This window comes from Lithobates pipiens, unplaced genomic scaffold (assembly GCF_037356315.1).
Source record: "Lithobates pipiens isolate NorthernLeopardFrog02 unplaced genomic scaffold, aLitPip1_a1.2 Scaffold_25, whole genome shotgun sequence".
NCBI lineage: Eukaryota > Metazoa > Chordata > Amphibia > Anura > Ranidae > Lithobates > Lithobates pipiens.
The window spans coordinates 15,402,324-15,428,344 of record NW_027507787.1 but is presented as its reverse complement, the minus strand read 5'-3'; the positions used below and the strand labels follow the sequence as shown (position 1 = coordinate 15,428,344).

The 26,021-nt window shown below is 40.8% G+C and overlaps 1 protein-coding gene across 2 annotated transcripts in view; it reads left to right on the top strand.

Moving 5' to 3' along the window:
• Nucleotides 1-26,021, top strand: part of PHYHIPL (phytanoyl-CoA 2-hydroxylase interacting protein like) — a 257,080-nt gene that overhangs the window by 18,603 nt on the left and 212,456 nt on the right. Inside the window, exon 1 of one of the 2 annotated variants that reach the window (XM_077454129.1) lies at nucleotides 22,231-22,394. The exons of the other annotated variant lie outside the window; for it this stretch is intronic. The gene's annotated coding sequence lies outside the window, so the exon portion shown is untranslated. Of the gene's footprint in view, nucleotides 1-22,230; nucleotides 22,395-26,021 lie in introns of those variants that run through there. 2 annotated transcript variants of the gene reach the window in all.

Below are 26,021 nucleotides of genomic sequence, written 5' to 3'. Positions count from 1 at the left end.
CCAGCCCTGGCAGTGCCACAGGCTGATCGTCTCCATGCATTGATGCAGTAATTCATGCAAAAGGAGCCCCGACCAGGTATTGAGTGCATACTATACTGTACATGGACTTTCATTGATTTTCAGTAAACCAACATTCCTGTATTACAGTTTTTGTTTTTGTTTATATTGGTCTTATGTAATATTAAAATTTTCTGAAACACTGAATTTTGGGTTTTCACTAGCTGTAAGGCTGCTTTCACACTGAAAGCACCGTCCGTTAGCAGTAAAGCGCTGCTCATTTAAGCAGCGATTTTGCACCGTTTTTTGGCCACTAGTGGGGTGCTTTTGACCCCAAAGAAGGGGTTCAACTCCCATGTTGCAGCGCTTCCAAAGTACCTTTCAGGTGGTTCAGAACCGCTGTCCATTTATTGCAATGTACACAACTCCCCCAAACCGCCCCAAAGATGCTCTTGCGGGACTTTTTTTAATGTCCCAGTGTGAAAGCACCCATTGTAATGAATGGGAGGCGTTTTTAGCCGCTTTACATGCGCTATTTCTAGAGCTAAAATGCCTGAAAACTGCCTCAGTATGAAAGGGGTCTAAGCCATAATCATCAAAATTAAGATAAAGAAATGCTTGAACTATATCGCACTGTGTGTAATGAATCTAAATATTATGAGTTTCACTTTTTGAACTACTGAAATAAATGAACTTTTTAATGATATTAAAAATTTTTGAGATGCATCTGTATTTCTAATGAGTAACTTATACTGGGACATAGTGCTAAATATACCAATATAATTATCTAAGTTTGGGTGTAATTCAAGTAATTGAAAAAATACTTATTTTTCAAGTCCATATGCCAAGGTGTTATTGTATTTTTATATTTTTGGGGATATACAGTATAAATGCTGATTATTATTTGGTATATTAAGTTTTAACCACTTGACAACTGGACACTTAAACCCCCCTCGTGACCAGACCAATTTCCAGCTTTCAGTGCTCTCACACTTTGAATGACAATTACTCAGTCATGTAACACTGTACCCAAATGAATTTTTTGTCCTTTTTTTTCCTACAAATAGAGCTTTCTTTTGGTGGTATTTGATCACCTCCTGGGTTTTTTATTTTTTGCGCTATAAACTAAAAAAAACGAAAATTTTGAAAAAAAACAAATTTGTCTTTGTTTCTGTGATAAAATTTAGCAAATTATTAATTTGTCTTCATAACTTTTGTCCACAATTTATACTGCTACATATCTTTGGTAAAAATAACCCAAATTAGTGCATATTATTTGGTCTTTGTGAAAGTTAGAGAGTCCACAAGCTGTGGTGCAAATCATACAAAATTGATCACGTCTGATGTACTGGTGGCCGATCTCATTTCTTGAGACCCGAACAAGCCAGGAAAGTACAAATACCCCCCAAATGACTCAGTTTTTGAAAGTAGACATTCCAAGGTATTTAGTAAGAGGCATGGTGAGCTTTTTTATGTTGTCATTTTTTTCCCACAATTCTTTGCAAAGTGAAGATGTTTTTTTCCCACAAAATTGTCATTGTAATAGATTATTTCTCTCACATGGCATGTGTATACCACAGATGACACCCCAAAATAAATTCTGCTACTCCTCCTGAGTATTACGATACCACATATGTGGGACTTTTCCACAGCCTGGCCACTCAGAGAGGCCCAACATGCAGGGAACACCATCAGGTGTTCTAGGAGCATAAGTTACACATCTAACTTGTTGACTACCTATTACACTTTTGAAGGCCCTGGAGCACCAGGACAATGACACGTGGCACTGATGACAGATGGCACTTATACGTGGCACTGATGACAAATGGCACTGATACGTGGCATTGATGACACGTGACACTGATAACAGATGGCATGTGACACTGACATATGGCACTGATACATGGCACTGTTGACAGATGGTATTAATATGTGGCACTGATGACACGTGACACTGATATGGCACTGATGACAGATGGCACTATGTGGCACTGATGCCAGATGGCACTTATACGTGGCACTGGGGACAGATGGCACTGACAGGTGGCAGTGGGGTCAGGGGGCAGTAGGGACAGATGGCAGTGACATTGTGAGCACTTTATTTTATGTTTTTTTTTTTTCCTACTCATGACTGCTGCAGCCGTTCATCTCTCCCTCCTCACACTCTTTCTGTGTGAGGAGGGAAAGCCAGCGATGAGAGATGATCTCATATGTTTACATATGAGATCATCTTTCATTGTACGCACCGATCGCGCTGTAAACAGCCGATGTGATTGGCCATTTACAGCGATCTGTGACTGGCTGTGTCCAAGGGACATGGCCAGCACAGAACTTCCCCGATGCGCGCTCACGGGAGCGCGCAACGCGGAAGTGAACAGGAGGACATCCAGGGACGGCCTCCCGGCAATTGGCGTCCACGCTGCAGCCGTCTTTCGGCTATAGCGTGGATGCCTAGTGGTTAAAGACTAGTCCCCGTTAAAAATAGCGTGTTACAGTGCCTGAAGAAAACATAGAATTGAAAAAAACGAATTGAGGCCTGATTCACACTAGAGCGATTTTCAGATGCGACTTGAGCCACACAGAATTACATGACAATGGAAATCACATTGTTTGTTTTCAATGGTACCTGTTCACATCAGTGCAGCATGGCACGATTTTGGAAAAGGGTGCTGTGCTACTTTGTTGTGATTCCAGCGCAGTGTTCACCACATAGGATATGCAAACCAAATCCAAAACTTAACCAAGTTGCACTACTAAATTGCACTGAAAATTAAATCAAATCTCAGCTGCAATAGTGTGAAGAGAGTGACAGCTGGAACATTTTTTATGACTAGTGACACCCTGCAAAATCTAGTTAGGGGTCAGAGGTACAAGAGGAGTCACCAGGAACCTTGTTGGTTACATTTCTGCTTGCAATGAACAGAAAGCTGCATCTAGGAATAACTTTATTGCTCTCAGAACTTCAGCTCTGTAAGACCCAACACAGCCTTCTTAAGGTTTTAAACACCCTTGAGTATTTTATCAGCTAAAAAATGACTAGAAAGATGAGGTTTGTAGTTGCGCAAAAAAGGTTTTATTTCAGCTTTAGTGCAGAAGCACAAAAAAAATTGGGTGATACTGCCAAGAGTCACAGCAAAAGGTTGCTAGGTGGCTCAATTAAAATTTTGCTATAAGGCCCCTTTCACACTGAGGCGCTTTGCAGGCGCTAGAGTGCTAAAAATAGCGCCTGCAAAGCGCCCTCATGGCTTTCACACTGGAGTGGTGCGCTTGCAGGACGCTGAAAAATGTCCTGCAAGCCGCATCTTTGGAATGCTGTAGGAGCGGTGTATTTACCGCTCCTAAAGCGCCTCTCCCCATTGAAAACAATGGGGCGGCGCTCCAAACCCACCTGCAAAGCATCACTGCAGTGACGCTTTGCGGGCGGTTTTAACACTTTTTTCGGCCGCTAGCGGGGGTTAAAACTGCCCCGCCAGCGGCTGAAAAGCATTGCTAAAATGACGGTAAAGCGCCGCTAAATATATCGCCACTTTACCGCCAGCACGCCTAGCGCCTCAGTGTGAAAGTAGCCTTAGACTCGATCTGTAGTTATGTTACTGGTGTTGACCATACAGTAGCAAAACTCCTAAAATTGCAGCTGAAAATATTGGACAATCAATCTAATCTGTCCTTATAATTTCTTAAAGCAAAACGTCATAACTAAATTTAAATGTTCACTATTTTACCTGCAGGTTCTGAAAGACAATGAATATATCCATACATTCTTCTGCTCTCTGCTTCTCCACTGTCTCCAGCTCCCAGTGCCTTATTGGCAAAATGACCAAACCACTGTTAAGCTCACAGCATTTTACACTCTGACTTTGCAATCTCCTTTTAGATATACAACCCTAATTCCAAAAAAGTTGGGACTCTGTTTAAAATCTAGATAAAAACAAAATGCAATGATTTCCAAATCTCATAAACCCATATTTTATTCACAATAGAAAAAATATCACATGTTTCAACTGAGAAAATTTGCCATTTTAAGAAAAGAAGGCAATTTTTAAAAATTATGGCAGCAACACATCTCTAAAAAGTTGTGACAGGGAGACAAAAAGCTGGTACAGTAAGTGGTACTAACAAGAAAAAGCTGGAAGAACATTTTACAACTAATTGTGTTAGATATTCTTTAACAATATTAGGTTTAAAAGGCACATCTTAGAGTCAGAGCATCTCATAAGAAATGATGGGCAGAAGTTCACCAATTTGTGAAAAGCTGCATCTAAAAATTGTTGAACAATTTTAGAATAATGTTACTCAATGTAAAATTGCAAAGACTTAAACATATCATTGTACAGTATCCTCAAATGATTCTGATAATCTGGATAAATCTCTGTGTGCAAGGGACAAGGCGAAACACAATATTAGATGCTTGTGATCTTCGTGCCCTCAGACAGCACTGCATTAATAACAGGCAGATCTTGTGATGGACATCATTGCATTGGCTCAGGAATACTTCCAATAATCTAGGGCTGAAACAACTAATCGATTAATCGACAACTAATCGATTATGAAATTAATCAATTACTATTTTCATAATCGATTAATCGGCCAGTAACATAATGGGATTTAAAAAAAAAAAAAATTAGCCCTTTATAGTACAAAAAAGAGCAAATAATCACTACTGTAAATATTACTTTCACAGTTCTACAGTAAAAAAATGAACCCCTTACAGTAGTGATTATCTGCTTTTTTTTTTGTACTATAAAGGGCTAATTTTAGTTTTTTAACCCCATTATGTTACTAAACGTCTTAGGCCTGGTTCACATCTATGTGTTTTTTTGGTGCTTTTTGCAGAAACGCACTACAGTTCATTTACATGGTTTCCTATGGGACACGTTCACATCTGTACTTTTTTCAGCCGCTGCGTATTTAGAAAAGATTTGATCTCTGAGTCTATTTACCAAATTCACCCTTTAATAGTATATACAGTATATATTTTCTAATAGTATATACAGTATATCTCCTCTAATAGTGGTATATACAGTATATCTTCTGTAAAATTATACACAGTATACTTACCATATAGTTGGTTCTTTTTTCCTCACTGCATACAGAGATATTTAAGAATAAATTGCCTTTTTTTTTAAACTTTACATATTAACTAAATTATACACCACACTTTTTCTTAAGATCATTAATCGATTAATTGAAACAATAATCGGCCAACTAATCGATTATGAAAATAATCGTTAGTTGCAGCCCTACAATAATCACTGTCTGTGAACACGAACTGTGTTTACAGGCAGTGATTTTTGTAAAGTATCCATCCAAAAATGCAAGGTCATGCAAATAAGAAGCCATATCGGAACATGATCCACAAACGCTGCTGTCTTCTCTGGGCCAAAGCTCATTTAAAATAGCCTTTTGCAAAGTGGAAAACTGTTATGTGGTCAGATGAATCGAAATTTAACATTCTTTTTGCCAACCATGGGCGCTGCATCCTCTGGACTAAAGAGGGACCTTTCAGCTTGTTATCGGTGCTCATTTTAAAGCCTGCATCTCTTATAGTGTTGGGATACATTAATGCATATGGAAGGGGCAGCTTGAATATCTGGAAAGGCATCATTAATGCTGTAAGAATTATCCATGTTTTTGAGCAGCATATGCTCCCACCCAGACAATGTCTTTTTTTCAGGGAAAGCCTTGCATATTTCAGCAGGACAATGCTAAACCACATACTGCATCTATGACAACAGCATGGCTTCATAGTAGAAGAGTCCAGGCCCTTAACTGGTCTGTTTGCAGTCCAGACTCTTTACCAAGTAAAAATATTCGGCACATTACAAATACGACAAAGAATACCCAGGAGCAGTTAGAATCCTATATCAGGCAAGAATGGGACAACATTCCTCTCCCAAAACTCCAGCAACTGGTCTCCTCAGTTCCCAGATGTTTACAGAGTGTTTTTAAGAGAAGAGGGGATGCAACACGGTGTTGCTGCCATCAATTTAAAAATTACCTTTTATTTTTTACTTAACTTGGTACGTTTTTTTCAGTTTAAACATTAGATATGTTTTCAGTTGTGAGTAAAATTATGGTTTTATGAGCTTTGCAAATCATTTCATTGTGTTTTTATGTCGATTTTACACAGCGCCCCAACTGTTTTGGAATTGGGGTTGTACTAAATAGGTCTTCTGATCACATATATATTCATAATAAATGTAAATATATTGATATGTAAGGTAGCCCACTTGTGTCCATTAAAATATCAGTTTTCTGTTGACTGGTGTTTTAACTGTTTCTGTACATTAGGAGGCCTGTAATTGTATATTTTTTCTTTTTCCAACATCTAACAGTTTAATTCACGAATGAGTTAATAAAAAACACATTTAGTAAATGACATTGATTTTTCAAAATGTACTAGTAAACTGTCCTATTTTTAATGAGCTCTTTTGAATGGATTGATTTTTATTACGCATTTACTGTTGGACGTAACTAATTTGTTATCAAAGAAACACATTAAGAGTTGTAAAGTTGAATTATCAGAAAAATTGTCATTTATGTGAAGTAGTTGTAGGTGTTGTACTTTATCAAAGATTATGTGATTCAGAATTGCCATACAAGGAGGAATTGAACATTGCGTGTACAGCAATTGGCTTTATAACCAGTCTTATTTATTACCTGTTAGAATCTTCAAATGTACCTGTATACTAAAGTGTATATCCCGATCATGCAGATATATCAAATCCTTATTTCTCACCTCACTGCGTTGCTTTAACTGACAACTGCGCTGTGTGACGCTGTACCCAAACAAAATTCACATTCTTTTTTCCCCAAAAATAAAGCTTTGTTTTGGTGGTATTTGATCATCCCTGCGGTTTTTTTTTTTAGCGCTATAAACAAAAAAAGAGAGATCATTTTAAAAAAACGCACAAAATTTTGTACTTTTTGCTATAATAAATATCCCCAATTTTTTTTTTTTTTTTAAAACACATTTTTTTCCTCAGTTCAGGCCAATATGTATTCTCCTACATATTTTTGGTAATAAAAATCGCAATAAGCATATATTGATTGGTTTGCGCTATACCGCTTAAAGGAGTCGACGTACAGCTACAACAGCTCGCGTACTCGCGCTGACCATCCACAGTATGACAGCGGCTGGTCGGCAAACAGTTAATGTTAATGTTCAGACTATGTGTGTATTCTTTTTTTCTTTTGTTTCATAGCAAACAGTAAAAAAAAAAAAATTACTGTATTAATAGGTGGAGGAGCAGGTCAGCCTACAAAGAATAAGTGGGTAAAATTGTATGAAGGTCTTTAAAAGTGTAGTGGTTAAGAGTTTAGTAAGAAAATATGATCCATTGTATGTGTGATGTTTCTTTTTTTAACCACTTTCAGACCGGACCATTTTGCTGGCTTAAGACCAGACCACTTTTTGCGATTCGCCACTGCGTCGCTTTAACTGACAATTGCGTGGTCGTGCAATGTGGCTCCAAAACAAAATTTATGTCCTTTTTTTTCCCACAATTAGAGCTTTCTTTTGGTGGTATTTGATCACCCCTGCGGTTTTTATTTTTTGCGCTATGAACAAAAATAGAGCGACAATTTTGAAAAAACACATTATTTTTGACTTTTTGTTATAATATCCCCCAAAAATATAAAAAAAAACAATTTTTTTCCCTCAGTTTAGGCTGATACATATTCTTCTGCATATATTTAGTAAAAAAAAATCGCAATAAGAGATCATTGATTGGTTTGCGCAAAAGTTAGAGCGTTTACAAAATAGGGTTTTATGGCGTTTTTATTAATATTTTTTTTTTTACTAGTAATGGCGGCGATCAGCAATTTTTATTGTGACTGTGACATTATGGCGGACACATCAGACATTTTTGACACTTTTTTGGGACCATTGTCATTTATACAGCAATCGCTGCTATACAAATGCAGTGATTCCTGTGTAAATGACACTGGCGGTGAAGGGGTTAACCAGGAGGTGACAGTGTAGGGGTTAAGTGTTCCTAGGGGTGTGTTACTAACTGTGGGGGGCTGGGCTTTGTTTTAGTGAACACTGATCTCTGCTCCAATCACATGGAGCAGAGATCAGCGTCACTTGTTGCTAGGCAGAACGGGGAGATGCTGTTTACAACATCCGCAGTTGAGATGCCCTGTGAGACGATCGCGGGTATCCCCGCGGCAATAGAGTCCACGGGACCCGCGACCTTACTCATGGGGGTCCCGACCACCCCGCGAGCGTGGCGGCGCGCATGCTATCGCAGGGCAGCATTTAAAAATGGATGTACCTGTATGCCAATATGCCTGCCGTGCCATTCTGCCGACGTACATCAGCGCGCGCCGGTCAGGAACTGGTTAAATGCGTTGTGCTCCACATTAGTGTGCCTGGGTGATTTTCTGCTACCTCTCCTGTCCTTCAGCCTGAGTAGGTGCAATGCCGGTGTTCTGCCGAGAAAGTTCCCCCCGGCTGATAATGACCCACCTGTACGGCGCATCGCTTATGCAGTAGGAACCACAATGGAGCCGCCGAAAATAGCCGAAGCTGAACACCTGTGGGTCAGCTGTACACGGTGTCTGCGTGCCAACACTATTGTAAAAAGTGATGCACCGAAATTTCGGCCGCCGAAACATATCGGCCGAAAATGCCCTTTTCGGCAATTTGCCGAAAGAGAAAAACGTCCGATAATGGAGCCGAAAATGGGGCGTGGTCTGGGCCATGGGGGGTGTATAGCGTAGGAGAGCCGCCTCCGCCGCCTGTTTGATCACAGCGCCAGGAACATCACAGCTTTCATTTCAATAGCTGTGTGTTCCCGGCCGCGCGCCGTCACACGCAGCCCCTCCCCCTTGTCCGGGCACAGGATTGGACGGATGATCTGTCTATCAAAGTGCCCGGACAAGGGGGGGGGGCTGCGTGTGACGGCGGAGGCGGCTCTCTTCCCTGCACAGGCTGGCTGCAAAATGGCACACTGGCTGCAATGGGACACACTGGCTGCAATGGGGCACACTGGCTGCAATGGGGCACACTGGCTGCAATGGGTCACACTGGCTGCAATGGGGCACAGGCACACTGGCTGCAATGGGGGATGCCTCCTGTACCATGTCCCCAGTCTGACCATCTTCTGTACCATGTCCCCAGTCTCTGACCATCTCCTGTACCACGTCCCCAGTCTCTGACCATCTCCTGTACCACGTCCCCAGTCTCTGACCATCTCCTGTACCGTGTCCCCAGTCTGACCATCTTCTGTACCGTGTCCCCAGTCTGACCATCTCCTGTACCGTGTCCCCAGTCTGACCATCTCCTGTACCGTGTCCCCTGTCTCTGACCATCTCCTGTACCATGTCCCCAGTCTCTGACCACCTCCTGTACCATGCATGCAGTCTCTGACCACCTCCTATACCATGCATGCAGTCTCTGACCACCTCCTGTACTATGTCGCCAGTCTCTGACCACCTCCTGTACCATGTCGCCAGTCTCTGACCATCTCCTGTACCATGTCCCCAGTCTCTGACCACCTCCTGTATAAAAATAATTTTTTTAAAACAGTCATTTTCGGTATCGGTGTTGTTTCGGTTTCACTTCACTCACCACACTTCGGGCACGGCCTCACTTCGCTCAGCATATTAATATTCTAAATTAAGGTGAGTAGAAAATTCTGGACAGCCGCACTCCAAATGAAATTTCTTGTGCCCTTATTAGAATATCAAATTCACACTGTACATGTCGCAGCAAAGTAATACAGAACCAAAACCAGCTGATTTGGTTCTGTATTACTTTGCTGTGACATGTACAGTGTGATCTTGATGTTCTAATAAAGGCACGAGAAATTTCATTTGGAGTGGGGCTGTCCAAAATTTTCTACTCACCTTGATTTGCTATATGCATTAGCCGGCACCTGGGGCTCTTCATTTCCTGGAGGAAAAACCTTTTTGTTTCAGCAGACCTACCTGGAGCGGTGGTAACCCCCTCATATTAATATTCTAACTCTATGTCCACTTGGATGGTGGGGCTTGAACCTGGACTTAGGGCAGAATGTAGTGCGCAGGCGCCGTGTAGAGCTGACGATCAGCTGTTCATTTTCGGAGACTTTCGGCAGCTCTGTAGTTGTTCGCACTGCGCAAGTGCAGCGCATGCGCAGTACAGGGGGGTCCTTATCCGCCGGGGGAACTTTCTCGGCAACACGCCGGCTGAAATTCAGGGTCAAACCTTTTTGCTGCTACATACAGTGACTTGATCACAGAAGGTTACCTTAGGTCTCTTACTTCTGCATCTGGGTTTTGCGAGTACCCTTATTGGCTTGGCTCAGTTTCCAAGCTGGCAGATCTTAAGCCCCAGGGCATCAGTCCTCTGGGCGTGTCCAGATATTGATCCACTAACTGTCCTGTGGAGGCTTGCAGCCTTAAAGGCTAGGTTAACCCTTTTTTTTTTTCTAAATTCCAGCTCCCCTATGCATCAGTGTACCATTAATGTACCACTGTTGCAGCAAAGAGACAGTGTTCTCTGTCTTTTAAGACAGGCCTTAACTCAAGCTCTAATCTCCTGTAGAAAAATCCTCCATCAACCATCTTGAAGGAACTGACTCTGAAGCTACTTTGCAGCTTTTTGCTGTCTACATGCATTTTTTCCCCCACATCATCTTTTCTCAGAGTGGCAGCAATAAATTGTCACTGAATAATGTGTGTTGCAATGGCCATTTAGGTTTCCTTCATAAGCTCATGTGGCAGGATGACAATTGGGACATATAGTAGGTACCAAAGCATTGTTGTCCTAGAACAATAAGTGCTTAAAAAGGGACCTTCATGTCAGGATCACAAGGTACTGCTTTCATGAAAGGTGCAGATTTCAGTTAATTTAAGAATGTATTTTTGAAATTACATTGATGCGTTAAAGTTTGTGCTTACATAAACCAGACCAGTTAATCAAAAGTCCTCTATATGTCCTTAGCCTCCAGATATGTTGGGTATTAATTATTAGAAAAACAGTGCTGGATTGCATATTAGATGACACTAGATTTTCTAACATGAGAAAGGCATTCCATTTTTGCCCTTGTACACACGGTCGGAGATTCCGTCGGAATGTGTCCGATCGGAGCGTTTTGTCGGATATTCCGACTGTGTGTGGTATGCATTGGACTGTTTCCGTCTGAATATCCGTCGGACCAAATTTTCCAACTTGCCGGAAATATTTTCCGTCAAACTGCTCCGATCGGACATACTCCAATCATGTGTAGAGAATTCCGATCAGACAAATTGCCACGCATGCTTAGATCAAATTCCTACATCAAAGCTATTGGCTACTAGCCTGAACGTAGTCCCATCGTAACGAAATTACGTCATCACGTTCTAAAAGATCGGATTTTCCGACAACTTTGTCCGACCGTGTGTATGCAACAGTTTCGGACAAGAACCGTCGGACAAAATCCTACGGATTTGGTTGTCGGAATGTCCGACCGTGTGTACAAGGGCTTTGGGTGATGGATTTGAACCATGCTCTGTGAGATGTTCAATGCTTGAGATATTTTTTTATAAACTAACCCTGCCTTAAACTTATCCACAACTTTATCCCTGACCTGTCTGGTGTGTTCCTTGGCCTTCATGATGCTGCTTGTTCACTAAGGTTCTCTAACAAACATCTGAGGGCTTCACATAACAGCTGTATTTATACTGGGATTAAATTACACACAGGTGGACTCTACTTATGTATTATGTGACTTCCGAAGGCATTTGGTTCCACTAGATTTTAGTTAGGGGTATCACAGTAAAGGGTGCTAAATACAAATGCACACCACACTTTTTCTGATTTTTATTTGTAAAGAATTTTGAAGACCATTTTATCATTTTCTATCCACTTCTCAATTATGTGCCACTTTGTGTTGGTCTATCACATAAAATCCTAGTAAAATACATTTCCTTTTTTACTTGTAACGTGACAAAATGTGGAAAATTTCGAGGGGAGTGAATACTTTTTCAAGGTACTGTATAGGCAAGTCTGTACTTTCTGAACAAAAATTGCTAACATAAAAAGTTAGGGTTTAGTATCACTTTAAGTGTGGCAATACATAACAGGTAATGTATCAGCATTTACAGGTTTAATTTATTAAGATAAAGCAAAATTGCAATAGTTCCACCACTCTGTTACACCACTTGTAAAGTGTCCGATTTGTCCGCCTCAATATCGCTGATCGCTGCCATTACTATCAAACACAAGACAAAAGTACAAGTTTTACACTGTTTCAATAATTTATATTAAAGAGGATTAAGGCTAGGTTTACACATGTGTAACTGAGACTTGACCTGATTTGCGGTGCAATTTTTTTAGTGCATTTTTTGAAACGTTTTTCATTCTTCGTGTTTTTTTTTTTTTTTTTTTTGTTTTTTTTTTAGGAGACTGAATTTTATACCCAAAGGCCTGCCTAATTTACACAAAAAATGCTTTTACATGCTTTTTACAAACATTTTGGTGTGTTGTCTGAGGCCAAAATTGTACAACATCTGCACCAAATTAGCACATAAACCTTTTCCAAAAGCACACTGCGCCACATTGATGTGACAGGCCACAATTGACAATAATGTGATTTCCATTGTCATGCAATTCTGTGTGACTAAAGTCGCATCTGAAATCACACTAGTGTGAACCAGGCCTGCGTTTTTTTTTTTTTAGACCTTTTTAAATAAATGTTTTGTAGCTTGCCTTAATTGGTGCTTTGGGTATTGTGGGCGTTCTTTGCCATCTGGAAATGTTAAGCGTGGCAATACATAACAATTAAGACATCAAAGATTGTTGGAAGCTAGTTAGTTGCTGCATATCCGATGTTGAGCCATGTGATGATTTTTGCATTGAAGATCAGTTCAGAATCTAAAGCAAACCCTTTTTTGCGCTGGAAAACACAACAAACCCCATGCAATTAGGATGTTTGCACTATGATGGCCTTGATTTGTATGGTAATTCTTTCTCTTTTGCAGATATACACTTACACTGGTCTACAAGGAGAAAGCCATGGAAATTAAAGTAGCTAAATTTGACCAGAATTGAGTCACTAATAAAGGAAAATTAAGTCTTGAGTATTAATTGGCTCCAGTTTCCAAAATGCAGCTTCCAGGTCAAAAGTGCATCAAAATTTTTTTAAAATAACGAGGGGGATGTGTGATTATGCTCCATAACTTTTCTGCTAAATGTGATATAGCAACAGGAAAGGCGCCACGCCAGTCATTATAAATGTATATTTTAATTGATACCAATAACATTCATGTATTGTATTGTTTTTTCATGTAACATTTCCATGCTCCCTCCACACCATTGGGACTGCGAAAGACATGGACTTTTTCTTCTTGCTTAGCCAGTGACGCATATAAGTTGCACATATAATACAACAACCTCTCTGTATACCCAGCCTCTCTGTATACTGTAGGCTTTCTCTATATTTAGCCTCTCTGTATATACCCAGCCTCTCTGTATATACACTAGCCTCTCTGTAAACCCAGCCTTTCTGTATACCTATCTTCTCTGTATATACACTAGCCTCTCTGTATACCTAGCCTCTCTGTATATACACTAGCCTCTCTGTATACCTAGCCTCCCTCACCGTGCCCATCACTGCCACCTTACTGTGCCCATCATTGCCACCTCACCCTGCCCATCATTGCAGCTATACTGTGCCCATCATTGCTGCCTCACCGTGTCCATCATTGCTGCCTCACCGTGTCCATCATTGCCGCCTCACCGTGTCCATCATTGCTGCCTCACTGTGTCCATCATTGCCGCCTCACCGTGTCCATCATTGCCGCCTCACCGTGTCCATCATTGCCGCTTCACCGTGTCCATCATTGCCGCTTCACCGTGTCCATCATTGCCGCTTCACCGTGCCCATCATTGCCGCCTCACCGTGCCCATCATTGCCGCCTCACCGTGCGCAGCATTGCTGCCTCACTGTGCCCAGCATTGCCACCTCGCCATGCCCAGCATTGCAGCTATACTGTGCCCATAACTGCCGCCTTACCATGCCCATCTCTGCCACCTTACCATGCCCATCACTGCCACCTCACTGTGTCCACCATTACCACCTCACCGTGCCCATCATTGCCACCTCACCGTGCCCATCATTGCAGCTATACTGTTCCCATCACTGCCGCCTTACTGTACCAAACATTGCTACCTCACCAGTCAGTGCCTGTGGATTATGCACAGCGTGCATCTCCTGTGTCACGGAGCTCAGTAGGAAATGTTCGCTGGTCTAGGAGGAGGGCAGTTGCAAAGGTCCTGCCCTCCTCCTAGACCAGCTTGTGTGATAGAACACTGTGTCTATCACACATCTGGTCTAGGAGGAGGGCGGGACATTTGTAACAGCGTGGCCGAACATTTCACAGTCACACTGAGCTCCGTGACACAGCGTGACTTTGAGCTATGCTGCAGCCACAGCATAGCGCAAAGCAGACCCAGGGCAGGCAGCCTACCGGTAAATGTCCCAGTATCCTGGTAGGCCAGTCCGTCCTGCTCCTAACTGATACCTTTTAAGGCCTCTTGCACACTGCAGCTCAAAAAAAGCCCAGTACAGGTTTTTTTTACTGAGCTAAAATTCGGCCCATTAATTGTAATGTGCCTATGCACACAGGTGCGCAAAGAAGCGCCGTGCATTTTTCAGTAAAAAAAACAAACAAAACGGAAATCTGCATTTATGGTCAGTAATTTATGCCTCATGCATGCAAATACGTGCAATGGGAGTGCAAAAATAAATGTGCGTGAAATATATGCGCAAATACTTACAAAAAAAAGCCCGAAATTACATTTGAAAAAGTAGATGCTCAAACAGGAGTATCTTGTGCAAGAGGCCTAACAATGAGATCCCTCTGACGCTTTGGAAACACTCTGTAGACCATGACTTTTGCTTGTAGGATGTGACTAAGAAAAGTTTAGGAAAGACCTACTAGTAGGGTTGCACGGATACCGCTTTTTTTAAGACCAATAAGTACCTATACTTTTATTCAAGTACTCACCGATACCGATTACCGGTACTTTTTTTTTGTAATGTCATGTGAACGTTTTTCTTAGATTCTGTCAAAAAATGTATGGGGGTGACACTAATGAGGAGGCACTAATATGCAGCATTGATAGGATTAGGTGGCACTGAAGAGCACTGATGGGGTGGCACTGATGAGGAGGCACTAATATGCAGCACTGATGGACACTGAATTCATAGGTGGTACTGATATGCAACACTGAGCGGCAATGGTGGGAACTGATGGGCACTGATGGGCAGCACTTATGGGCAATGATAGGTGGTACTGATGGGCGGCACAGCACTGATGGGCAATGAAAGGCAGCATTGATGGGCAATTGGCTGGTATAATGAGACAACTAATAGTTAAAAGATGTGATTCTGCTAGCAAGACAGACAAATGACTGTTCCCTCAGAACATTGCGACACCCATCTTGGTGCACCCTACACTTGGCCACAGTAAGCCTGCAGTCAGAAGGCGACAGCGTAAATCTTGTTACACCCAGGCCATATATTGCAAGATGGGCATCGTGGTGGTCTGGTGGAACGTCACTTCCGTTACTGAATGGGACGGGTCGCAGATTTTGACAGAACACCCAGCACTGGGAACATAGCGGCTGCACCCCACCCCCCGGCCAGCTTACCTGCCATTGCTGCCAGCCTGTTGATGCCCTCTTCACCCACTAACTTCCAGAAATCACTCCTCTTCTTTCCCAGGTATCGGATTAAGCATTGGAGCATTTACACGAGTACAAGAATTCGTGCAAATGCTCGATATCGGCATGGATAATGTTATCGGCACCAATACTAGTATCGGTGCAACCCTACCTACCAGAACAGCTGAACTTTATTTGGGGTTAATCAGAGGCACTTTAAATTATGGCAGGTGTGTATGGACTCCTATTTAACATGAGTTTGAATGTGATTGCTTAATTCTGAACACAGCTAAAGCTCCGGTTATAACAGGGTGTGCACACTTCTGCAACCAAATTGTTTGTTTGATTTATTTTATTTTTTTAATCTATACACATATTTTGCCTTTGAATGGGTTGCTTTACAAGGAGAGGATTTACAATCACTTCAATGTGTTGAAGTGTTGGTCATCTTTTTCTGCAACTTCCTGAATTCCCCGCAAGCTTTGCAGCTTCTCCTCTGCTGTTTACCTTTGATTTCTAATGACTACATATCCCATGGAACCTTACTGCCTACAAACAATGTGTCTTTTACTGACTTCTGAAACTCCTCCTCTCAGCAACTCTCTAGTTCAGAAGGCAGGTTCTACAAATTCTGACTTAGCAGTGTCTACTCACAGGGTATAGTGAATACGTATGTAAAACATAACTTAAATGGTACTTGTGAAAGTCTCATTTTGGTTGCATTTTTACATATTTATTGAATGAAGGTTGATGCTTCAGATACAGAATGTTTGTTCATGAGGTGCTAAGTTAACAGAGAATATGTCACAGAATTTAAGAATGTAAATGTGTGAGGATCTAACCAGGTCAATTTACAGAGTTCAAGATCATTCAGATTAATAAGAATAGGCTAGACATATTTCAAATAGAATGTGGAAATGAATATAGAATTTTACATTTTTACCATAAATACGCTTTAATAATAGATCACAAGTAGCATCGGCAGCAATAGCTTTAGCTGCTGTTAAAAACTGGATCACTCCATCCAAATAGAAAAGTCAAAAGGAAGGTGCTGGGAGTGTGGGGAAGCTTTCTGTATTGCTAGCAATACTAGCACATATTTTGGTGTGCAACAAGCGCTCCTTGGATAAATAAAGGGATCCCCACAAACTGAATCATCACCCCAGCACTGCTTATTTTTTTTAAAAGTCAATTAAAGTGTTTTGATCCCTATGTTAGTTCAGAAGGTAGGAAGCCACACCAGTGGTGTGTCAGGTAATGGCCAATTAAGAGTCAGAACTTGAAGACTGTAATGCAGCAGTATCTACCTGGGATTATAATCCTGTTGGGCAATACTTTTATACACTGTGCCTGGTATTCAATTTTCAGACATTTTATAAGGTGGGCAAGATCTGTAAGATAGCATTCACAATTCATTTTTTTTTTATAAGAATCAGCTAAGATGTGATTCCTGATTACTAGTTGCTGAAGGTTACTGCACATTTCATACAGTCATTTCACTTATAAAGTGTAAGCCCAAAACTGACACAAAAAACTGTCAAATTTGTGTCCATTTACAGTATCCAGGCATGTGAATATATTTGTTTGCATTGTAATAAGCTAATAAAATATGCTTTAGCAGTGACACAAAGGTAATTAAATCAATACTGAGGTGTATGTACTTATCCCTGACACTGAAATATTTTAGAAGCCAAGTGTAGTCTCAAGTGCACATTAGAGAAGAATCCAAACGGGTTCATTGATGTTTACTTACTGACCAAGTAACTAATGAGAAGCAATTATTACTCATCAAGGAGTTAGTGCATTCTTTCCCACACCGCTGCCGGTTTGTTTTATTTTTAATTGCACAAAGTGCTGACCAGTCAGACTTTAGCTTTCAGTAGTCTCATACGCTTTAGCGCTAAAAGCTTACTTTCGGTTGGCTGCTTTTATGCACGATATGCTATCTAGGGAGCAGAATTTTTGTGTACGTGCCAATTTCAGAATTTTTTAGTGGTTGATCCTTGTATATGTAGTACAAATACTTTAAAAATAACTTTAAAATCATAGCCCCTAGGGTTGCAAAGGGCTCATTTGGGAGTCGTGTGAAGAAAACATCAGAATGTCCATAGGTTTATAGATTGCTCAAGGCTATTTGTATTGAAAACTACAGATAGGCTGTTTTTTTGTTCAGTGTAAAATCAATGTGAAATTGGAGAACATGTCACTCCATTATGTTTTATTATTCCAATTACTCTGTTCAGTCTGTGCCATATTTGGTTGCCCACATTTATCCTTTGCTTCGAAGGGTCAGTCCGTTTGAACTATGGTAATTTTTCATTCTTGTGACCAAGTCAGGTGGGCAAATCATCTACACAATTTAATTTATCTTTTTGGGGACTCTAGCAATAGCGATTTTTTTTTTTTACCTGAGTTCCCAGTTGTTTTGGCTTTTCAAGGGAGTCTTGTTGACTGCGCTAGAATTTCAAACATGGGGTACCATTTGGAATGTGAATATATGAAGCCAGAACCCACAAATCCTTGGAAATTTTGTTGAGTAGACCGTAATTTCCAAAGATGCTTTATTCATGTAGTATGTAGTTTTGGTTGATAACTTGGTTAGGTATAGAGTTGTCTATGACCTTTACAAAGTCCACGGAGGATGTTGTGATGCTGCTGTCTTCTCTTTAATAAAGAAAATTAAGGAATTTAAAAAGACCATAGTGGCCTTGCTCTGAAGGGTATTCTGAAGGGTACTTGGGGTCTAGGGTAGACTGATCTAGTTCTTAATAATAAACTATTAAATCATTTTAAACTACCAGTATCCTTTTAACTGAAGTATGTTTTACATACATTCTAAGTACGGAGATATCGTCTGCCTCTGTCCATGCTAGGTTTGCAATTTGGGGATACGGTAATATTATCCTAGATTAACTGTAAGTAAAATCTTTAGTGTAAAAGATGCCAACAGGCTGCTTTTTTTAGGACAAACTGCGTATGTCTCTTCTGCCATTGAAGCTTCTACCAGCCTGTCAGCACTTTTCTAAAAGTGTGCACTCTACCCAAGGCTGCTGATACAGGGTACTGACCCCATCAAGTCAGCAGTGGGACCTGGCAAGAGTGAGAATCTCACAGGATAGAGATACAAGAGATACAAATGAGATGAACTGCAGGTACAGATAGAGTATTGCGGGATGCAGGTGATGCAAGTCATGTAGCTGGGTAATGGGAAATGCATGGGGTATAAAGTAACCGTGTAGAGGGGTGCAGATTGGGGGGTAAAGGGGGTTCAGAGTGCAGGGTAGTGGTCAGGGCCACTGATAGGGGGAGAGGGTCCTGTGGTTTCTGACAGCCTTGACTGTACCATGCATATGCAGCTTAGTGTACAGTCTCTGCATGATTGTGTGCTGAGACAAAATAAAATGGATGGTAGTCATGCTATCTGGACCTTGTCAGTCAAGAAGCTGAAGCCTCTGAACCTGGAAGAAGATCATATGAAGTGAAGCGGTGGAGGAGAGCACCTACATCACATTGCTGGAGAGGTTTGCTTTCCAAGTTAAGAGTAGAGTGCCATAATGTGCAAATATGCTATGCATACATGTACATTATGGCAGGAGCCTCCTGGGGGCCCAAAATATTTACATTAATCTGGCAGTTTACTTCCACATTAAGACTGCACTCCAAGCAAAGTGCACACAGTTGAATTACGCGTATGAGAGATATTTTGTCTGCCATGTGATTAGTAAGTCTATGAAGTCTTGAAATTAAAACATATAGGTGTGCTGGTTGGTAACCTCTTTTATCATTTGCAGTTAAGCAGTGTAGCTTGGTTACCTTCCTGCCTTCCGTTTGTGAATAGTGAAGAAGCGGCAAGATCTTTATGAAATCATCACTCTGCTCTCTCCTCCTTTCATCTTGTTCTGCCTGCTAGCACTGTCCCCTTTTCTTCCACTTAAAAAAGAAGGCTGATATCTAGACATGTTTAGCCACTTACACTTGTTATACATTTTAAATTATTTTTAATTAATACTGAACTGCATTATTTGGTGGTTTACCCTGAATAGACAAGCAGCTTGGACATTGCTTAGATGTAGGATACCTCAAGACATTGTGTCTGGATGGCTGTAGCTTCAGCTATAGTTTAATTGGAGTGATCAGTTTATTTTACACAGCTTGTTTATTGCTGTACGGTGTACTACCCTGACTTGTGCTCCTAGCAGATGGCACCGTCATCTCCAGCTACACAAAGCAGCTTACTGGACAGTGTACATTGCTTCTCTCTGACTGTAGTGCTGACCAGCATCTAAAGAAATCCAATTTTAATCTCCTCTTCTAGGTAAGAATATCACATTATCCAAGTGAGTTTGCAACAAAACTAGTGACAGGGCACAAATGCTGATCTGTGGTTTTAATTCTACATTAACCCTCCAGGTGCAGATAAGAAGAGTTAGCCAGTTTGACAATATCAATATATGCCTAAATGTATTGCTAAATTACTAAATAAATCCAGACAGTTATTATTATTATTATACATGATTTATATAGCGCCAACAGTTTATGCAGCGCTTTACAATGTATGGGGGGACAACACAATCACATTACGGTTCAATACAAGAGGTACAGGAGGGCCCTGCTCGTAGAGCTTAAATTGTAAAAGGAGGGGGTGGTACAAAATGATTTGTACAGAGAATGATTTGATGGTGGTGGGTGAGGGATAGGCTTCCCTGAATAAATGAGTTTTCAGGGATCTCTTAAAGGTGTATAAGGTAGGGGCTGATGTGATATACTGGGGCAGGAAGTTCCAGAGAATGGGAGAGGCTTTGGAGAAGTCTTGAAGGCGAGCATGAGAGGAGGTAACAAGGGAGCTAGAGAACAGGAGGTCCTGGGAGGAGCAGAGGGGACGATTTGGACGATATATAGGTATGTACTTAATGTACTGTAATAACATTAGCAGTACGAGCAATAATGTACATTCACTGTAGACGTGTATCCAGTTTAAGAGAATTCTGCCACTCTTTTCAAGTATAGAGCTGCTTAAGTCCCTAACCTCTATCCACCACATCAAGTAGTTGTTTATATGGGGCAGATTAAAGAAAGCCCCATATTGCATCCTGGCAACTTTAGTTTTCCTGGGCAAGATATAAAAAAAACTGAATAGGAGTGAACACACATCGGCTTTTACTTTTTTCTCAGATATTTACAATTTTTTATGTAGTACTGTTTACATATTGTACATTCACATTAGGCCATGCCCCTAGGGAGCTTAAAATCGAAGTTCTCACTCGTGCACGCACACACACACTAGGGCCAGTTAAAGACACAAGCCAGTTAACCCCTTGCATGTCTGTGGAGTGTCAGAGCAACTCACACAAGCACAGGGAGAACATACAAACTCCATGTCCTGCATGGATTTCGAAATGTAAATTAGATGTAATACTACTTGGGGAAATTATGATCTTTGTGTCTTATGATCAAGCTGCCTGTCAAAGTTGTTCTTGTTCAGTCTAATTTTTTTGTATTATTTGGATATGCTTGTAAAATATATGTGTGCCTTGGTATAATGCAGTTTGCAGCTGATTTGTTATCTAGCCATTGGTTCCTGTTTCAGGACAACATGGGGTGGGGTTGCTTTCTCTCCTGAGGCCTGTCATGTGTCTCCACATATGAGTGTTCGGTGGCATAAATCAGGAGATGGTTACTGCTGCAAGAGCAGTTCAATCTGCTGACATGCTCCAACATCTGTTTGGGGTGGATTTGCTGTTGATCATAGGGCAACTTTTGTCTAAAAGTGGCAGTGAGAAGATATCCACCATGGTTTTGGGTCCCATATTGAAGAAAGTCTGTCTTTTCCGTGTCTATGGGAGTTTAGGTCTGCTTTGGGCCACCCCTGGTGGCTGTCACTCTGTTTTTTTTTTTCTCTGGTAGGGAGTAGAAATGTTATCTTCAATAAAGCAGTACTGGATTATTATTTTTTTTAAACAATCTTTATTTATAGGAGACAGGGTATTACAGCTTGATATACAGTAAACGAATGAGAAAAAATGAAAATGAACAGAGAGGATAAACATTTGCTGTAGGTAATGCTGATACGTAATACTCCAGTCGTTCCTTTTTTTGTTTTTCACTTGTAGTGGGAACAAGTACATGAATAGTCAACAGTCATAAAATAACTTGGTACTCATTAGGTTATTGAGAAAGTATTTACCAGGTGATGGGTCAGCATGGTAGGTCAACTTGATTGTTGGGCTGAGTAATCCCATTCCGCAGTCTATTTCGTGCAGTATAGGACTGTTCTGTCCTCTTGTAAGGGGTTCTCACGCGTCATACGCTTGGATTTTTGTTTTAGCCTGGTACCAACCAGGATCAGGAGCCAAGTCATGTGGACTGTTTTTTTTTTTTTTTCATATTCTCTGTGGAGAAGTTCCCCATACACGAGATAAAAAACAAATTCATTATGCATCAGTAGAAATAACGTAATGTGTAAGAAGCAACCCTGTGCTCTCCACTCAAGCAGCTCTGACTCTGAACAGATGTATTATCTGTATGAGACACCTTTTGTGCAAGGTGGGCGTGGTTACTTAAACTGAAGTACTTCTTTCTTCTACATTGCACTCATTCTGAGTCCAGTAGACTGTAATGTCTTGTCTATTATGCACACTATTGAACACTTCTAGAAATAATAGGCTGTTATTTGAAGCTTTGGTATCTGCACTGGTTGGACTGAGAAGGGGACACTCCAGAAACTTGTCCTGAAAATGTAAATGGCGGTGCAAATAAAAATGTAAGTATTACAGACCGTACTTAATTATTCTGTTATTTTGAAAAAAAATCACATAGCTTTTTTCTCCCCTAGGTTAACCTATCTGTTAGACTTTCAAATGGGTGCTTACAGCTGCCTGGGTATCTATGGTATCTCTAAGTTACATATATGCTGAAATAATGTATACATTCACCATAAGCTTCAAATAAGCAAACGTAAATAAAAAAAAATTGTGACTTATTTAAGAAGAGTACCAGGAGCAGTTAGGCAGGAGTAGCAAGGGGAAGAGACTGGCGGGGGGGGGGGGGGGGGGACGTTTACATCTGGTCTGAAAAGGAAGCAAGTTTACCCTGTTGCAGTGCATGAACATGTTAATGCATTCTCAGCCATGGCCATGTTTTCAATGGGCTGACATGAGACCATAATGTCAGACATGCAGCATTTACTTTTTATTTTTTTTACTTATTTACATTGTCTCAGGTAATTCCAACAATTTGAGTGTATACAGGTATACATAAAAATGTAGGTGACATTTTCCAGTAGGCAAAAAACAGCAAATAATATGAGTACCATGAACTGCCAATTGAGATAGAGCAGAGGAACTTTGTATAAATACTAGATAATCAGGTCATAGAATTGTATGTAGTATTTTTCTGTAGGATGCCACTAAGTGTGATGAGAAGTGTATCCTAAATAGTATTACATTTGTAGCGACTATTATGGCAAGCCTGACTTAGTGGAGGATTATAAGGAAAGTAGGGGGAGGTTGTAAATGATGGGTTAATTGGTCTCCTGCAAAAGGGGGTTATGGGAAATACTGGAAGGAGAAACCGGTATTGCTCATCAGGGGAATGGCCCTCAGGATATGGTGTGCATTTAAACACATTAAATGGTCCAGATGGAACCATATGGTTGTAGCTTAGTGGCCAGGCCCTCAAACTATGTTCCTTGGGCCTGGGGTAGAGGTTTTTGTTCCATGGCTTGCAAGTAGGGATGGATGGATATATAGCCAGAGTCTAAAGGTCAGGCTAAATTTTTCCTCTTGTAACCTGAGGGACAGGTAGCAGGTACAAAGAACCCTGGGATGAGCAGTCTTTCAGGCACGGATAACAAATCCAGTGAGGTAGTGACAAACAGTGCGGTGTTTATTGGTGACATATAAAAGCCTTTTATATACAGGTGCTGTACAGTGGTTTCGAAAAAACAAATAGAACGAAAATAGCCAAACAAAAACCTAGCTGTGTCTCGGCACTAACTATACAATATACAGGCCCTCATTACCAGGCTGAGCAAGCCTACATCTTGTCAGCTTCCACATAAACTGCATAATGGCTTTCCCCAACCTGTTGCTATCAAAGACCAACATTGTCTGATCTTCCCAGGCAGCGAGCATTGGCTGTCTGTCACAGGTGTTTTTAAATTGGTCTGGGGGAGAGGACCAAGATCCGAAACTGGACCATGGATCAGTTTCCTGAATGTATATGAGAGGAGCCTGGAAGACGTATAAACCCTGAACAGGACTTTTCCCGGCTCTCTCTGGGACACTCTGCCACACTCTGTATTGGGTAGCATCGAGGTGAGGCCCTGAGATCGTTCACATGTTTTGTGTGTTACTCCAGTGCACAGTAAAACACATGTTATACCACACTTTAATGCAACAGAATAGATTAAAATGGCCTTTTAGGTAAACCTTATTTGCATACTTGTTCTGAAACCGTTACTAAAGATATAAAGTCAGATGGTCAGCATGAGAATTACAGAATGTGGAATTGGCAGCCTCCACGTTTCTCTCAGAAAAAAATGATTGGGCTCTGTCATACTACCCTTACAGGAAAAAGGTCTATTTACTGTGCAGTCTGGTGTCAGCTGCTGGATGGTGTGCCTTGTATTTTTACAACACAGAGCAGTGTTTTTCCGTTTTTTTTCTTTTTATATTGTTTTTTCGTAACTTTATTGAAATGAGACACAGTGATTTTTCATTCATTTCTACGACTTAGCAGTGCGAACGAGCCCAAGAAGTGTATGACTGGGCAAAATAATAAAATTACTAATCATAATAATGAAATATTCAGTACAATCTTTTGAAATAACTTGTATCCATGTTTTGCCTCAAAAAAAGAAGAAAAAAAAAAGAAAAGCTGCAGGTACAGAAATAACTGAAATTCCAAGCAGTGTTTTCAGCTTTTGTTCTGTGGTCCAGCCAAAGGAGCAAAGGCAGACTTGGCAATACTGCTTAGGATTTTAGTGCGGCAGAGGCAGCATTGTAAACTCACTACAGGAAGCTGTCTCGTTGAATTTCTGATGAGATCTGTTCTTGCGGTATACAGTCTAATTCGCTGATGACCTACTTACCTTTCCCATATATGAAAAAGTATCTCATGTAATAAGGCCTCATTCACATGGATGTACTTAAGCATACACCTGTAAAATGGGCTGTGTTGGCCCCCACGAGATGCACAGGAGCTCTGTGTATCCACATGTAGCATGCAATTTGGAATGCAGTGGTTGCATGGACACAGCCGCTGCTCCCAGTTTATCTATGTGCATGAGGGTGTGTGTCCTAAATGCAGACAGTGTGAGCCATCAACAAACATTTTTTTTTTTTAGATTCTGGTAGGCACTGCTGCAAAATGATTGACAGGCAGTCCGCAGAAGAGATTGCTTCAACCACCCCCTGCCCCTACAACCTCAGAGTCTCACACTTGTAACAGGTTCTCATACTCTTGCTGCATTTTGAGCCATTTCCAGTAAATGAAAAATATCATCACTGGATTTTCAAGGAGGTATAGGAAAAAAGAGGGATGTTAAACCTGTTAGGATCTAAATTAAAAATAGCAGAGTAAAATGACCAGTAAAATGTTTTCTTTTTTTCCCACTTGAGTATGGGAAAAAGCTAATGATATGCTAGAAAGTGAATTGGAAACTCCTTTAGATTAGAATACATAATTTATGAATGTGAACAATCTCTGTGAGTGGTTTTCAGGTAAATCATAGATGTCCTGGAATATATCATTGCCTTGTGTCATACCTAGAAGATAAAAGCAAGTCAATTTATTACAAGTCTGCAGAATTATACTTTGTTGCAGTTCATTGTTTTTTGTTTTCAGAGTAACGTTTAAAACAGAGTCCAATGACAGATACAATTTTTTTAAAAAATCTATCTGTTATAATCATATTATACTAAGGCTTCATGTACACGGGACGTTTTTACAAACTCTCCTGAACAATTTAACTTGACAGCTAGAAACCCACGTTTAAAATGTCCGTTTAGCCACATTTGCGTTTAGAAGCATTTAAAACAATTTTTAATTTTTTTTCAAAATGGCCATAAAATGAAAAACCCCTGTAAACTAAATGGAGCTAAATGCAAGTTACCGCGTTTAGGAGCATTTAGCCGCGTTTGACGTTTGAAATGCCTGTGTACTCAGCTTCTGAACGCATTTCTTTGCATTCCTTAAAATGACGCTAAACTCAGCTGCCTAGAAACGACTGTAAATGACCATGTGTACATGTACTGATAAGATAACATAGAGGTTATCTTATCAGGGGCAGTTGAAAAAAAAAACTCCCAACTGCTCCTAAACGTCCATTTTCCAGCAGCAGTGTACATGAGGCCTAATGATACACTCATTAGCCTGGTAAATTGTG